The sequence below is a fragment of the Loxodonta africana genome, chromosome 26 (genome assembly GCF_030014295.1).
Source record: "Loxodonta africana isolate mLoxAfr1 chromosome 26, mLoxAfr1.hap2, whole genome shotgun sequence".
In the NCBI taxonomy this organism is placed as follows: domain Eukaryota; kingdom Metazoa; phylum Chordata; class Mammalia; order Proboscidea; family Elephantidae; genus Loxodonta; species Loxodonta africana.
Window position 1 is genome coordinate 38,290,787 of NC_087367.1, and position 16,642 is coordinate 38,307,428.

Genomic DNA, 16,642 nt, shown 5'->3' on the forward strand with positions numbered 1-16,642 from the left:
GCGATCACCTGCAAACCTAAAGGTTGGCAGTTTGAACCCATCCAGTGGTGCTGTGGGAGAAAGTCCTGAGGATTTGTTTCCATAAAGACTACAGCCAAGAAAACTCTGTGGAGTCAGAATCAATTCAATGGCAATAGGGTTGTTTTTTTTTAAAAACTAGATATATAGTTAATCAGTGTATATAACTAGACATATGGTTATATATAGATATATAATCAGTAATTGGGTTGGGATCCTGGAAGAAGAAACATTTAGGAAAAATATTGTAGAGCGATTACTAAATTTACTAAATGTTTATTGAACACCTGCTTTGTGGCAGACACTGTTGTAGACAAGATCACTGCTCTTATTGAGCTAATCATTGAAGGGAACAAGAAAAAATACCAAATAGTGATGTGATATGAAGAGAATGAAAATAGAGTAGTTGATAGAGAGTGACTGGTTGGCTACTTCTGAGGAAGTCACATTAAGGTAATATGTGAATGAGAAGAATGCAGCCACTTGAAAATCAAGCTAGTGTAACAAATTCAAGATGGAAATGAACTTGATATATTTGAGGAATAAAAAGAAGATCAGTGCACCTGGAACAAGGTAGGCGAGGAGCATAGTGTCATAATGCAAGGCTGAAGAAGTAGGTAGGGTCAAACTGTGTAGGTACCTAGCCATGGTTAGGAGTTTGGACTAAAGGAGCTCTTGGGAGCTTTTAAGCATAAAAATGTCATGATATGATATTTAAAAAAAAAAGAAAACCAAACCTGTTGCCGTTGATTCAATTCCGACTCACAGCAACCCTGTAGGACAGAGTAGAACTGCCCCATAGAATTTCCAAGGAGTGCCTGGTGGATTCCATCTGCCGACCTTTTGGTTAGCAGCCGTAGCACTTAACCACTACCCCACCAGGGTTTCCCTGATACGATACATGTTTTAAAAATTCCCCTGGTTGCTTTATAGAAAATGGATTTTATGAGGTAGAGGGGAAGACGGGAGGTCAGCTAAGAGGCTGCTGTAATTGATCAGGCCAGAGATGATGTTAAAGAAACTTAATGTAATCACCAGGACACAGTAGAAAAGATGGCTGAGCAAAAGAAAAGACAGACCAATTTCAGAAGCTAGCGTGACTTGGCAGGCAGTGTAAATTTAGCTAGCAAGACCTTTTAGGTGGAAATGAGACGTTTGACATTGGTGGTTAAAATACTGTTTATGGGATGTAGGCTCGATGGACGGACTATGCCAAGGGACTGGAGGTCATGACTGATTTAATACATATTTATTGAAGATCTACTAAAATACCGAAAACTGTGTTAGGTGCTAGGGTGAAAGAGAGAACAATAGCAGCCCCTTTTCTTATGGAGTTGATATTTTAGTGAGGGTGGGGATGATAATAAATATATAATGTGTTGGATGGTGATGAGTGCTATTAAGAAAAATGATATTAGGGAAAGGTAAACATTTAAGGGGAAGGGTAGGCTTGCTTTTTTACATGGTGTAGTCAGAGGAGCACTCTCTGATAAGGAGCGTTCTGGTTGTACTTCCAAGACAAATTTCTTCATTCTTTTGGTATATTCCGTATTCTTCACCAACACAATTCAAGGACGTCAATTCTTCTTCCATCTTCCTTATTCATTGTCCAGCTTTCACATGCATATGATGCGATTGAAAATACCATGGTCAGGCGCACCTTAGTCTTCAAGGTAACATCTTTGTTTTTCAACACTTTAAAGAGGTCCTTTGCAGCAGATTTGCTTAATGCAATGTCTTTTCATTTCTTGACTGCTGCTTCCATGGGTGTTGACTGTGGATCCAAGTAAAAGGAAATCCTTGGCAACTTCTGTCTTTTCTCCATTTATCATAATGTGGTTTATTGGTCCAATTGTGAGGATTTTTGTTTATGTTGAGGTGTAATCCATACTGAAGGCTGTGGTTTTTGAACTTCATCAGTGAGTGCTTCAAGTCCTCTTCACTTTCAGGAAGCAAGGTTGTGTCATCTGCATAACACAGGTTGTTAATGAGTCTTCCTCCAATCCTGATGCCCTGTTCTTCTTCACATAGTCCAGCTTCTCTGATTATTTGCTGAGTGTACAGATTGAACACCTTTCCTGACTTTAAACCATGCAGTATCCCCTTGGTCTATCCAAACAACTGCCTCTTGATCTATGTACAGGTTCCTCATGAGTGCAGTTAATGTTCTGGAATTCCCATTCTTCGTAATGTTATCCATAATTTGTTATGATCCACACAGTCGAATACCTTTGCATAGTCAACAAAACACAGGTAAACATCCTTCTGGTATTCTCTGCTTTCAGCCAGGATCTGTCTGACATCAGCAATGATATCCCTGGATCCATGCCCTCTTCTGAATCCGGCCTGAATTTGTGGCAGTTCCCTGTCTATACACTGCTGCAGCTGCTTTTGAATGATCTTTACCAAAATTTTGCTTGCATGTGATAGTAATGATATTGTTTGATAATTTTCACATTTGGTTGGGTCACCTTTCTTGGAAATAGCCATAAATATGGTTCTCTTCCAGTCAGTCTTCCAAGTTTCTTGGCATAGACAAGTGAGCACTTCCAGCGCTGCATCTGTTTGTTGAAACATCTCAGTTGGTAGTCCGTCAGTTCCTAGAGCCTTGTTTTTCGCCAGTGCCTTAAGTGCAGCTTGGACTTCTTCCCTCAGTACCATTGGTTCTTGATCATATGCTACCTTTTGAAATTGTTGAACATTGACTAATTCTTTTTGGTATAATGACTCTGTGTATTCCTTTCATCTACTTTTGATGCTTTGTGCATTGTTTAATATTTTCCCCATAGAATCCTTCACAATGGCAACTTGAGGCTTGAATTTTTTTTTTTCAGTTCTTTCAGCTTGAGAAATGCCGAGGATGTTCTTCCCTTTTGGTTTTCTATCTCCAACTCTTTGCACATGTCGTTATAACACTTTGTCTCCTCGAGCTGCCCTTTGAAATCTTCACTTCTTTTACTTCATCCTTTCTTCCTTTTGTTTTAGCTGCTCGATGTTCAAGAGCAAGTTTCAGAATCTCCTCTGACATCCATCTTGGCCTTTTCTTTCTTTCCTGTCTTTTCAGTGACCTCTTGTTTTCTTCATGTATAATGTCCTTGATGTCATTCCACAGCTCATCTGGTCTTTAGTCATTAGTGTTCAATGTGTCAAGCCTATTCTTGAGATGGTCTCTAAATCTCCCATGTGTCTGTCAGTTTGTCTTACTATGGGGGTTTGTGTGTTGCTGTGATGCTGGAAGCTTTGTAACTGATATTCAGATAACCAGCAGGGTCACCCACGGAGGACAGGTTTCAGCTGAGCTTCCAGACTAAGACAGTCTGGGAAAAGGACCTGGCAGTGTACTTCTGAAAAGAATCAGCAGTGAAAACCTTATGAGTAGCAGCGGATCGTTGTCTGTCTGATACAGCACTGGAAGATGAGCCCCTTGGGTTGGAAGGTACTCAAAAGACGACTGGGGAAGAGCTGCCTCCTCAAAGTAGAGTTGATCTTAATGACATGGATGGAGTAATGCTTTCGGGACCTTCATTTGCTGATGTGGCATGACTCAAAATGAGAAGAAACAGCTGCAAACATCCGTTAATCATCAGAACCCAGAATATATCAAGTATGAATCTAGGAAAGTTGGAAATTGTCAGAAATGAAATGGAACACATAAACATTGATATCCTAGGCATTAGCGAGCTGAAATGGACTGATAGTGGCCTTGTTGAATTGGGCAGTCATATATTCTACTATGCAGGGAATGACATCTTGAAGAGGAATGGCTTTTTTGCATTCATCATCAAAAAGAACATTTCAAGATCTATCCTGAAGTATGTTGCTGTCAGTGATAGGATAATATCTGTGTGCCTACAAAGAAGACCAGTTAATACGAGTATTATTGAAATTTACGTGCCAGCCACTAAGGCCAAAGATGAAGAAATTGAAGATTTTTATCAGTGTCTGCAGTCTGAAATTGATCGAACACACAATCGGGATGAATTGATAATTACTGGTGATTGGAATGTGAAAGTTGGAAACAAAGAAGAAGGATTGGTAGTTGGAAAATATGACCTTGGTGATAGAAACCATGCCGGAGATCGAATGATAGAATTTTGCAAGACCAACGACATCTTCGTTGCAAATACCTTTCTTTCACCAACGTAAACGGCAGCTATACACAGGGACCTCACCAGACAGAATACACAGGAGTCAAAACGACTACATCTGTGGAAGGAGACCATGGAAAAGCTCAATATCCTCAGAACAAGGCCAGGGGCTGATTGCGGAACAGACCATCAATTGCTTATATGCAAGTTCAGGTTGAAACTGAAGAAAATCAGAGCAAGCCTGCGAGAGCCAAAATAGAACCTTGGGTATATCCCACCTTTGATCTGCTTCTGTAAGATTAACCAAAAAAATTCCAAACCAGTTGCTGGGAGTCAGTTCCAACTCATGGCTATCCTATGCGTTTCAGAGTAGACCTGTAGTCCATAAGGTTTTCATGGCTATCCCCTTTCAGAAGCAGACTGCCAGGCCTTGAGTGTGTTCAAACCACTATTTTGATTAGTAGTCCAGTACTTAAATTGTTTGTGCCACCCAAGTACTCCTGTAAGATTACAGCTGTTGAAAGCCCTATGTAGTACAGTTCCACTCTGACACACATGGGATCACCACGACTTGGAATCAACACTACAGCAATGAGTTTGAGGTTTTTTGTTTTTGTTTTCTTTTTTGGTTTTGAGCAGTGGAATGTTTAAGTACATTTACTTAAAAACTGTTTGTCGTAGATTGTTTTCTAGTAGTTTTAGAAGCATCACGAATCATGCTGTACTACAGGGTCTTGACTTGATGGAAGTGTCTTCTAGTTAAATTTTAATGAGAGATTATCACAAGAATTAAAATTCTGGGACCTTAAAGAGAAATCATAAGAGTGCTTTGTCAGAAATGTATGATTACTGTGTCTATGTAACTTGGCTATGATATACTAAACAGCTTTTCTTGGCTCAGAAGAAGCCATGGTTTTTGATTATTAGACATAAAAAACTATAATATTCTCCGAAGATTGGACAAAATGGTTAAATGAGTTTGAATTTTTTTTTTATTGTGCTTTAAGTGACCGTTTACAGCTGAAATTAATTTCTCATACCAAAAATTTATACACATATTATTATGTGACATTCGTTTCAGTTCTTGTGTGACAGCACACTCCGCCTTTCCACCCGGAGTTGCCTGTGTCCGTCCAACCAGCTCCTGTCCCTTCCTGCCTTCTCAGCCTGCCTTTGGACAGGAACTGCCCACTTGTTCTCATGTATCTGCTTGTACTAAGAAGCACACTCTTTACAATATTATTTTATGTTTTATAGTCCAGTCTAATCTTTGTCTGAACAGTTGGCTTCAGAAATGGTTTTAGTTCTGGGTTAACCTCAGAGATTGGGAATTTTATAAGGAAGTGGAGAAATTTCCATCTTTGTGTAACGATGCATTGACTGTGTAAAAGGTGGGAAAAGATGTTTTCAATTCAGATGGATGATAGACCAATAAAAGATATTGAAGGAAAAAAATGTTGATGGGATTCCAGCTCCTGCAGAAAGATTTTTGAAGCTTTGTGACTTCCTTGGAATAGTTACTAAAACCAGACCCGTTGCCGTCGAGTCGATTCCAGCTCTAAATTTTGAAGTAGATCGCTTTTGTTGTCTTCAATATTATAATTATACATTTCCTTGGTAAATGACGTTTTAATTTAAAAAATTCAGAAGCTTCTTATCATTTTACATGAAAACTATGGATAAATAGAGTGGTATAGTTTAAACTTGCCTTCCAGTTTTTACTAGTTTTTTTCTTCCTCCAGTTCTTTATCATTCTTTGCTTCAGGGTTCTTTTTCTTTCATATGAATTGGATATTTATGCAATTAGAAAAAATGTTCGTAAAGATTATATTGTTGAGTGCCTACTGTTTCTGGTCCTTTGATAATGTGATGTGATTTTGCTTTTACTCAGAAAATTACTGTGGTCAGGTTGTCATATTGTCTACTATAGGCAGTAAGATATCGTGAAAGAAATTCTGGCTGCATAGCATGACCTTCCAAAACTGTTTTCTTTGCTGTAAGCATCTCATTTAGCCTTTTGGCTGCCACATGACAGAGGAAGTACTAACATAAAGGGTGATATAAATGGCTGCCTTGTTGATCTCAGGACAGTTTTCTAGTATAAAAACATGTTAAACAGTCACATGTTATTAAGAATCATAGTTTTGTTTATGTGGAGAATTACTAGTTTTGTGCATAATACATAGACTACATTTTAAGTGTAATTTTATAAAATGTGCAGTGTTTCAAATCTAAAATAGATAATCACTTATGTTATTCCTTTTTTTTTAAATAGCAAAAATATATGTAATTTTATTTCAACTCTGCTTACATGTGAATACCTAATTCACCAAGAGTAAAGTGGTTCAATAATGGACAAGACTTTTTATTTATTTTTTTACTGACCACTGTCTTGAACAATGATCATGAAAGACTTGAAACTTTCAGATGGCTGACTAATGTGTTCTTCAGAATTAGGCTTCATCCTTTGAATATACATACTGAAGGCTCTAGAAAAAACATTACTTCATGCAATCTGGGAGATTGTTTTCAACATTCAGGTCTCCAGAAATTTCAAAGTGTTTTCACCTAGGTAGAATGCCCTGAGTTGAAAGAACATAGATGTTTGACCAGCAGTTCACTTAGATTCCATGATGCTTTGATAAGTCATATGTGAGGATTTGCTAACTGCCTGGGACACTGTAGATAGTGTCATATGTGATTCTGGATTGGAGAAATAAGGCAAAATTATCTCCAAGGTCCCTTCCAATTCTAACACCAACAGTGAAATACAAGAGTTGTTTTTATAAATTTTATAAATTTTGTCTTTGAGTGGTTTTAGTGCCAAATCTAAGCAGATTTGGCTCATCAATTGTAAAAAGTGACAATATATTTGGAAATGCAAATATGCTTCAATAAAATACACTCTGTTGTCATCAAGGTAGAAGCTTGATGCCAAAGGCTTAATTATAGAGTTTCATCAACTTGAGTTTTTCACATATTTTTATTTTTTTTTGCTACTCTCTGAAACGGCATAATAATCAATAACACAACGCTTCAGTGAAAAGATAAAATTTCTGCCAAGAATATGGGAAAATAGAAGATGTATCAGAAACAAGTGTCTGAGTTGATAGTAATTTCTGAAACTTTATGCAGACATTCAACCAGTAGGAGCAGAGAATAATTTTTGCCCTTATATTCCTAAAATTATTATTTTTTTTTAAAACCTGGGTTATGTTCAGGACCAATAGACTCAGCAGAAGGAGCTCCTGTGGCTCAATGGTTAGTAGCTCAGCTGCTAACCCAAAGGATAGTGGCTGGAACCCACCCAGCTCCTTCGGAGAAAAGACCTGGCAATCTTCTCCTTTAAAGATTATGAAAAAAAAAAAAAAAAAAAACCCAACCCATTGCTGTTGAGTTGATTCTGACTCATAATGAGCCTGTAGGACAGAGTAGAACTGCCTTATTGAGTTTCAAGGATGTAATCTTTTTTTTTTACTTTTCCTTGAGGTGAAAGTTTACAAGCTCAAGTTAATTTCTCACACAAAAATTTATACACATATTGTTATGTGACCCTAGTTGCTATCCCTATAACGGGACAGCACATTCCCCATTTCTACACTGGATTTCCCGTGTCCATTCAATCAGCTCCCATCCTTTTCTGCCTTCTCATCTCACCTCCAGACAGGAGCTGCCCATTTAGTCTCATGTATCTCCTTGAACTAAGAAGTACCCTCTTCATGAGTATTCTTTTTTGTTTTATAGGCAAGTCTAATCTTTGTCTAAAGAGTTGGTTTTGGGGGTGGTTTTAGGTCCATGTTAACAGAGATTCCGGGGCACATGTCTTCTGGGGCTCCACTGACCATTAAGTCTGGTCTTCTTACGTGAATTTGAGTTCTGCACCCCGCTTTTTTCCTCCATCAGGGACTCGGTTGTATTCCTTGTCAGGGCGGTTATTGGTGGTAGCCAGGTACCATCTAGTTCTTCTGGTCTCGGGCTGACAGAGTCTCCGGTTTGTGTGGCCCTTTCTGTCTCTTGGGCTTATATTTTCCTTGTGTCTTCGATGTTCCTTATTCTCCTTTGCTTGAGGTTGTTTAGGACCAATCGATGCATCTGAGTTTGCCACGTGCTAGCTTTTAAGACCCCAGACGCCACTCACCAAAGTAGGATGCAGGACATTTTCTTAATAAACTTTGTTGTGCCATTTGACCTGGATGTCTCCTGAAACCATGGTCCCCAGACCCCTGCACCGCCTACTCCGTCCCTCAAACTGTGTGGTTGAGTTCAGGAAACTTCTTAGCTTTTGCTTTAGTCAAGTTGTGCTGACTTCCCCTGTGTTCTGTGTTGTCCTTCCCTTTGCCTGAGATAATTCTTGTCAACCATCTAGTTAGTGAATTCCCCTCTCCCCTCCCTCCCCACCCATAAGGAATGTTTTCTTATGTGTTGAAACCTTTTCTTAAGTTCTTATAAATAGTGGTCTCATACAATATTTGTCGTTTTGCAACTAATTTCACTCAGCATAATGCCTTCTGGATTCATCATTGTTCTTTATCAATGCGTACTATTCCATTGTGTGAATATACCATAATTTGTTTATCCGTTCGTCTGTTGATGGGCACCTGGGTTGTTTTTATCTTTTTGCTATTGTGAATACTGCTGCAGTGAACATGAGTGTACATATATCCATTCATGTCAGGCTCTTATTTCTCTAGGATATATTCCAAGGAGTGGGATTCATATGTCATATGGTACGTCTGTTTCTAGCTTTTTGAGGAAGCGTCAAATTGATTTCCAAAATGGTTGTACCATTTTTTACCAGCAGTGGGTAAGTGTTCCATTGTCTCCACAACGTCTCTGACATCTATTATTTTCTGTTTTTTGGATTACTGCTAGCCTTGTTGGGGTGAGATAGTATCTCATTGTGGTTTTCATTTGCGTTTCTCTTTTTTTTTAATGGCTAATGATCCTGAGCATTTCCTCATGTATCTGTTACCTTTCTGAATGTTGTCTTTGATGGAGAGTCTGTTCATATCCTTTGCCCATTTTTTAATTGGGTTATTTCTTTTTTTGTTGTTGAGGTGTTCCAGTATATTGTAGATTTTAGAGATTAGACCCTGATCGGCTGTTGTAGGCAAAAAATTTTTTCCAGACTATAGGTTGCCTTTTTACTCTTTTTTTTGTTTTTTATAATTTTTATTGGGCTTTAAGTGAAAGTTTACAAATCAAGTCAGTCTCTCACACAAAAATTTATATACACCTTGCTACATACTCCCAATTACTCTCCCCCTAATGAGACAGCCCACACTCTCCCTCCACTCTCTCTTTTCGTGTCCATTTCACCAGCTTCTAACCCCCCCTACCCTCTCAACTCCCTTCCAGGCAGTATATACCAATATAGTCTCAAGTGTCCACCTCATCAAGAAGCTCACTCCTCACTAGCCTCCCTCTCCAACGCACTGTCCAGTACAAATCCATGTCTGCAGAGTTGGCTTTGGGAATGGTTCCTGTCCTGGGCCAACAGAAGGTCTGGGGCCATGACCACTGGGGTCCTTCTAGTCAGACCATTAAGTCTGGTCTTTTTATGAGAATTGGGTCTTCTGCATCCCACTGCGCTCCTGCTCCCTCAGGGGTTCTCTGTTATGTTCCCCGTCAGGGTAGTCATCACTTACAGCTGGGCACCATCTAGTTCTTCTGGTCTCAGGATGATGTAGTCTCTGGTTCATTTGGCCCTTTCTGTCTCTTGGGCTCGTAATTACTTTATGTCCTTGGTGCTCTTCATTCTCCTTTGATACAGGTGGGTTGATGCACCTTAGATGGCCGCTTGCTAGTGTTTGAGACCCCAGGCACCACTCTTCAAAGTGGGATGCAGAGTGTTTTCTTTACAGATTTTATTATGCCAATTGACTTAGATGTCCCCTGAAACCATGGTCCCCAAACCCCTGCCCCTGCTACGGTGGCCTTCAAAGTGTTCAGTTTCTTCAGGAAACTTTGCTTTTGGTTTAGTCCAATTGTGCTGACCTCCCCTGTATTGTGTGTTGTCTTTCCCTTCACTGAAAGTAGTTCTTATCTACTATCTAATTAGTGAATACTCCTCTCCCACCCTCGTTCCCTCCCCCTACTCGTAACCACAAAAGAATGTTTTCTTCTCAGTTTAAACTGTTTCTCAAGTTCTTATAATAGTGGTCTTATACAATATTTCTCCTTTTACAACTGACTAATTTCACTCAGCATAATGCCTTCCAGGTCCCTCCAAATTATGAAGTGCTTCACAGATTCCTCACTGTTTTTGATTGATGGGTAGTATTCCATTGTGTGAATATACCATAATTTATTTATCCAATCATCTGTTGATGGGCACCTTGGTTGCTTCCATCTTTTTGCTATTGTAAACAGTGCTGCAGTAAACATGGGTGTGCACATATCTGTTCATGTAAAGGCTCTTATTTCTCTAGGATATATTCCGAGGAGTAGGATTGCTAGATCATATGGTAGTTCTATTTCTAGCTTTTTAAGGAAGCACCAAATAGATTTCCAAAGTGGTTGTACCATTTTACATTCCTGCCAACGGTGTATAAGTGTTCCAATCTCTCCACAGCCTCTCCTGCATTTCTTATTTTGTGTTTTTTGGATTAATGCCAGTATTGTTGGAGTGAGATGAAATCTCATTGTAGTTTTGATCTGCATTTCTCTAATGGCTAATGATCGTGAATATTTCCTTGTGTATCTGTTAGCTACCTGAATGTCTTCTTTAGTGAAGTGTCTGTTCATATCTTTTGTGCATTTTTTAATTGTTTTTTTTGTCTTTTTGTAGTTGAGTTTTTGCAGTATCATGTAGATTTCAGAGATCAGATGCTGATCAGAATTGTCACATCTAAAAACTTTTTCCCAGACTGTAGGTAGTCTTTTTCCTCTTTCGGTGAAGTCTTTGGATGAGCATAGGTGTTTGATTTTTAGGAGCTCCCAGTTATCTAGTTTTTCGTCTGCATTCTTAACAATGTTTTCTGTACTGCTTATGCCATGTATTAGGGCTCCTAACGTTGTCCCTACTTTTTCTTCCATGATCTTTATAATTTTACATTTTATATTTAGGTCTTTGATCCATTTTGAGCTCATTTTTGTGCATGGAGTGAGGTATGGGTCTTTTTTCATTGTTTTGTAGATGCATATTTAGTTATCCCAGCACCATTTGTTAAAGAGACTGTCTTTTCCCCATTTAACAGACTTTGAGTCTTTGTCAAATATCAGCTGCTCATATGTGGATGGATTTAGGTCTATATTCTCAATTCTGTTCCATTGGTCTATGTTTCTGTTACTGTACCAGTACCAGTCTGTTTTGATTACTGTGGTGTTATAACAGGTTCTAAAATCAGGTAAAATAAGGCCTCCCACTTTGTTCTTCTTTTTCAGTAATGCCTTATTTATCTGGGGCCTCTTTCCCTTCCATATGAAGTTGGTGATTTGTTTCTCCACCTCATTAAAGAATGTCATTGGGATTTGGATTGGAATTGCATTAAATGTATAGATCGCTTTTGGTAGAATAGACATTTTTATAATGTTAAGTGGTCCTATCCATGAGCAAGGTATGTTTTTCCACTTACGTAGGTCTCTTGGTTTTTTGCAGAAGTGTACTATAGTTTTCTTTGTATAAGTCTTTTACATCTCTGGTAAGATTTATTCCTAAGTATTTTATCTTCTTGGGGGCTACTGTAAATGGCATTGATTTGGTGATTTCCTCTTCGATGTTCTTTTTGTTGGTGTAGAGGAATCCAACTGGTTTTACCTTGTATCCCGATACTCAGCTGAACTGTTCTAGATGTCATCTGCAAATAGAGATAGTTTTACTTCTTCCTTGCCAATCTGGATGCCCTTTATTTCTTTATCTAGCCTAATTGCTCTGGCTAGGCCCTTCAACACAATGTTGAATAAGAGCGGTGATGAGGGCATCCTTGTCTGGTTCCCGATCGCAATAGGAGTGCTTTCAGGCTTTCTCCATTTAGGGTGATGTTGGCAGTTGGCTTTGTATAAATGCCCTTCATTATGTTGAGAAATTTTCCTTCTATTCCTATTTTGCTGAGAGTTTTTATCAAGAAGGGGTGTTGAACTTTGTCAGATGCCTTTTCTGCATCATTTGATAAAATCATGTGATTCTTCTCTTTTGTATTATTTATGTGGTGAATTACGTTAATTGTTTTTCTAGTTGAACCGTCCCTGCATACCTGGTATGAACCCCACTTGGTCATGGTGAATTATTTTTTTGATATGTTTTTGAATTCTATTGGCTAGAATTTTGTTGAGGATTTTTGCATCTACATTCATGAGGGATATAGGTCTATAATTTTCTTTTTTTGTGGTGTCTTTACCTGGTTTTGCTATCAGGCATATGGTGGCTTCATAGAATGAGTTTGGTAGTATTCTGTCCTTTTCTTTGCTCTGAAATATCTTTGGTAGTAGTGGTGTTAACTCTTCTCCGAAAGTTTCTTAGAACTCCGCAGTGAAGCTGTCCAGACCAGGGCTTTTTTTGTTGGGAGTTTTTTGATTAGCTTTTCAGTCTCTTCTTTTGTTACGCGTCCATTTAGTTGTTCTACCTCTGTTTGTGTTAGTTTAGGTAGGTAGTGTGTTTCTAGGAATTCATCCATTTCTTCTAGGTTTTCAAATTTGTTAGAGTATACTTTTTCATAGTAATCTGATATGATTGTTTTAATTTCAGTTTGGTCTGTTGTAATATCGCCCATCTCATTTCTTATTCGGGTTATTTGCTTCCTCTCCTGTTTTTCTTTTGTCAGGTTGACCTGTGGTTTATCAATTTTGTTGATTTTTTCGAAAAACCAGCTTATGGTCTTGTTAATTCTTTCATTTGTTTTTCTGTTTTCTATTTCATTTAGTTCAGCTCTAATTTTTATTATTTGTTTTCTTCTGGTGCCTGTGGGTTTCTTTTGTTTTTCTCCTTCTATTTGTTCAAGTTGTAGGAATAATTCTTTGATTTTGGCCCTTTCTTTCTGGATGTGCGCATTTGTTGATATAAATTGGCCTCTGAGCACCATTTTTGCTGTGTCCCAAAGGTTCTGGTAGGAAGTGTTTTCATTCTCATTGGATTCTCTGAATTTCTTTATTCCATCCTTAATGTTTTCTATATTCCAGTCCTTTGTGGGCAGGGTATTGTTCAGTTTCCAAGTGTTTGATTTCTTTTCCCTGCTTTTCCTCTCACTGATTTCCACTTTTATGGTCTTATGGTCAGAGAAGATGCTTTGTAATATTTCAGTGCTTTGGATTCTGCTAAGGCTTGCTTTATGACCTAATATGTGGTCTATTCTAGAGAATGTTCCATGTGCATTAGAAAAGAAAGTATAGTTGGTTGCTGTTGGGTAGAGTGTTCTGTATATGTCTACGAGGTCAAGTTGGTTGACTCTGGCATTTAGATCATCTGTGTCTTTATTGTCCTTCTTTCTGGATGTCCTGTCTTTCACCAAAAGTGGTGTGTTGAAGTCTCCTACTATTATAGTGGAGCTGTCTATCTCACTTTTCAATGCTGATAGAGTTTATGTGTCCTGCAGCCCTGTCATTGGGTGCATAAATATTTAATATGGTTATATTTTCTTGGTATATTGTCCCTTTAATCATTATATAGTGTCCTTCCTTATCCTTTCTGATGGATTTAACTTTAAAGTCTATTTTGTGAGAAATTATAATTGCCACTCCTGCTCTTTTTTGATTGTTGTTTGCTTGAGATATTTTTTTCCATCCTTAGAGATTTTGTTTGTTTGTGTCTCTAAGTCTAAGGTGTGTCTATTGTAGGCAGCATATAGATGGATCTTGTTTTTTAATCCATTCTGCCACTCTCTGTCTCTTTATTGGTACATTTAGTCCATTTACATTCAAGGTAATTATAGACAGGTATAAACTTAGTGCTATCATTTTGATGTCTTTTTTTGTGTGTTGTTGACATTTTCTTTTTCTCACTTAATTTTTTTGTGCTGAGTAGATTGTCTTTGTATGTTGTCATTTCCTCATATTTGTTGTTGTTGATTTTTTTTGTCTGCTGAGTCGCTATTTTTTTCTTGTATTTTATTTTGATGAGTAGGATAGTTTGTCTCCTTTGTGCTTAGCTTATTATTTACCCCTGTTTTTCTAAATTTAAACCTAACTTTTATTTCTTTGTATTGCTGTATCTCCCTCTCCATACGGAAGGTGTATGATTACATTTCTTACTCCCTTTTTATTATTCTAGTGTTGTCTTCTTTTATATAACATCGCTGTTACCCTGTTTTGAGCTTTTTTTTTGGATGTCCTTGTCTGAGTTGACTTCTGGTTGCTCTGACAAGTGTTCTGGTCTGGGTTGATACCTGATATTATTGGTTTTCTAACCGAAGAACTCCCTTTAGTATTTCTTGTAGTTTTGGTTTGGTTTTTACAAGTTCCCACAACTTGTGTTTATCTGGAAATGTCTTAATTTCACCTTCATATTTAAGAGATGGCTTTGCTGGGTATATGATTCTTGGCTGGCAGTTTTTCTCCTTCAATTTTTTAAATATGTCATCCCATTGCCTTCTTGCCTGCTTGGTTTCTGCCGAGTAGTCTAGCTTATTCTTATTGGCTCTCCTTTGTAGGTGACTTTTCGTTTATCCCTTGCTGCTCTTATAATTCTCTCTTTATCTTTGGTTTTGGCAAGTTTGATTATAATATGTCTTGGTGACTTTCTTTTAAGATCTACCTTATGTGGAGTTCGATGAGCATCTTGCATAGATATCTTCTCATCTTTCACGATATCAGGGAAGTTTTCTGCCAACAATTGTCTCTGTATTTTGTTGTCCATCCCTGTTCTGGTACTCCAGTCACTCGTAGGTTATTTCTCTTGATAGAGTCCCACATGATTCTTAAGTTTTCTTCATTTTTTTAAACTCTTTTATCTGATTTTTTTTTCAAATATATTAGTGCTAAGTGATTTATCTTTGACTTCCAAAATTCTAACTTCTACTTGCTCAGTTCTGCTCCTCTGACTTTTTATTGAGTTGTCTATTTCTGTAATTTTATTGTTAGTCTTCTGAATTTCTGATTGCTGTCTGTCTATGGATTTTTCCAGCTTACTAAACTTTTTGTTATGTTCCTGAATAATCTTTCTTATTTCTTCGTTTACTTTATCTGTGTGTTCCTTGGCTTGTTCTGCGTATTGTCTCATTTCCTTCCTGATGTCTTGAAGGGTTCTGTATGTTAAACTTTTGTATTCTGGCTCTGGTAATTCCAGGAATGCACTTTCATCTAGAAGATCCCTGGTTTCTTTGTTTTGAGAGTCTGTTGAGGTGATCATGGTCTGTTTCTTTATGTGACTTGCTATGGACTGTTGTCTTCGAGCCATGTATAAGTTACTGTATTAGTTTATGCTTACTTACTGTGTCGTAGCTTCTTGCTTTGTTTTGTTTTGGTATACCTGTATGGGTTGCTCAAGTGAGCTAGCTTGATTATTTTCGCCTTTGGAGCTCTGACATCCTGTCCCCAGCTGGCTAGAGCTGTTATTAGGTATATCAGTAGGTGTGTCCATTCAGTTTTCTTATATGAATTCAGCTCAGGTGTCCAGGTAGCTGATCATCAAGTTTGTGGTACAGGCTCTGTCCTACAGTCTTAGAGGGGTAGGGGTGATTGGTGTATATATTGGTGTCTGATTGCAGCAGGGGGTCACGCTCTGAACAAGGCAGGGGGCTGAGAACCGACCCTCGAGTGACCCTGAGGAAAGTGCGCCCCTGTTCCCTACAGCATGCAGGTCAGTGGGTTCTGCAGAGGGACCATGGGCACCCAAAGTTTTTGGTTGTAAGGACTGGGAGGTACCAGTTATCTTTGGACCCCCGTCGCGGGTGGCTGCATGACCTGAGTGGAGCTACCAGTCCTTAGGTCCCTGGTGTGTGTTGGTGAGGACATTGTTTAATAGGCAAAGCAATGTCAAACATCAAACACCCACCTCTCCACCCCACAGCTGAAACAGCTGGAGTCTGCCAACAAGGGCCTATTCTCCCTAAATAAGCCCACATAGGTCTATGCAGAAGGGAAAAGTGCTCAAAGTTCATGGATGATTTATGCCTGGACAGGAGCTGCTTCTGTCCTGAGCTCCCCCAGATAGTAGATCTAGGAAATTATCTTTTCCCCCAACTGCAAATTTTTTCCTTTCCTGAGGCCGGAAGGATGGCTCTAGGTGCTCAGCAGTTCCTATGTCAGACCCAGGAAATTCAGCTGCTGACGCTGTCTTGGGGGTGGGAGGGTGCGGTAAAATACACGTACGTACTTAGCTCTTGCCGAGAGCACGGTTCTTCTCAGGTTCTGGAGGTGCGAGTGGGCTGTGTGGTTGGCTGCTTCTTCCTGAGGAAACTGCAGCCTAACGCTAGTACCAGCCCCACCACCGCCGCTGCTTCAGGAATGGTGCCTGAGGGCTCCCCGCGATTCAGGTCCAGTAACTCCTCTCCACTTCTGAACGGTCTCTTCCCTCCTCTGGCCCTCAGTTCGTTTTCTAAGCTTGCCTTTGAAGCTCAGGGCTCCCATCTTGTCACAAATATACTAATTTCACTTGATTTTTG

The 16,642-nt window shown here is 38.9% G+C and overlaps 1 protein-coding gene across 2 annotated transcripts in view; it reads left to right on the forward strand.

Annotated features, from left to right (window-relative positions):
* PIK3CB (phosphatidylinositol-4,5-bisphosphate 3-kinase catalytic subunit beta) overlaps positions 1–16,642 on the forward strand; it is a 205,861-nt gene that overhangs the window by 33,258 nt on the left and 155,961 nt on the right. Inside the window, exon 3 of one of the 2 annotated variants that reach the window (XM_064277249.1) lies at positions 8,798–8,910. The exons of the other annotated variant lie outside the window; for it this stretch is intronic. The gene's annotated coding sequence lies outside the window, so the exon portion shown is untranslated. The remainder of the gene's footprint in view (positions 1–8,797; positions 8,911–16,642) is intronic. 2 annotated transcript variants of the gene reach the window in all.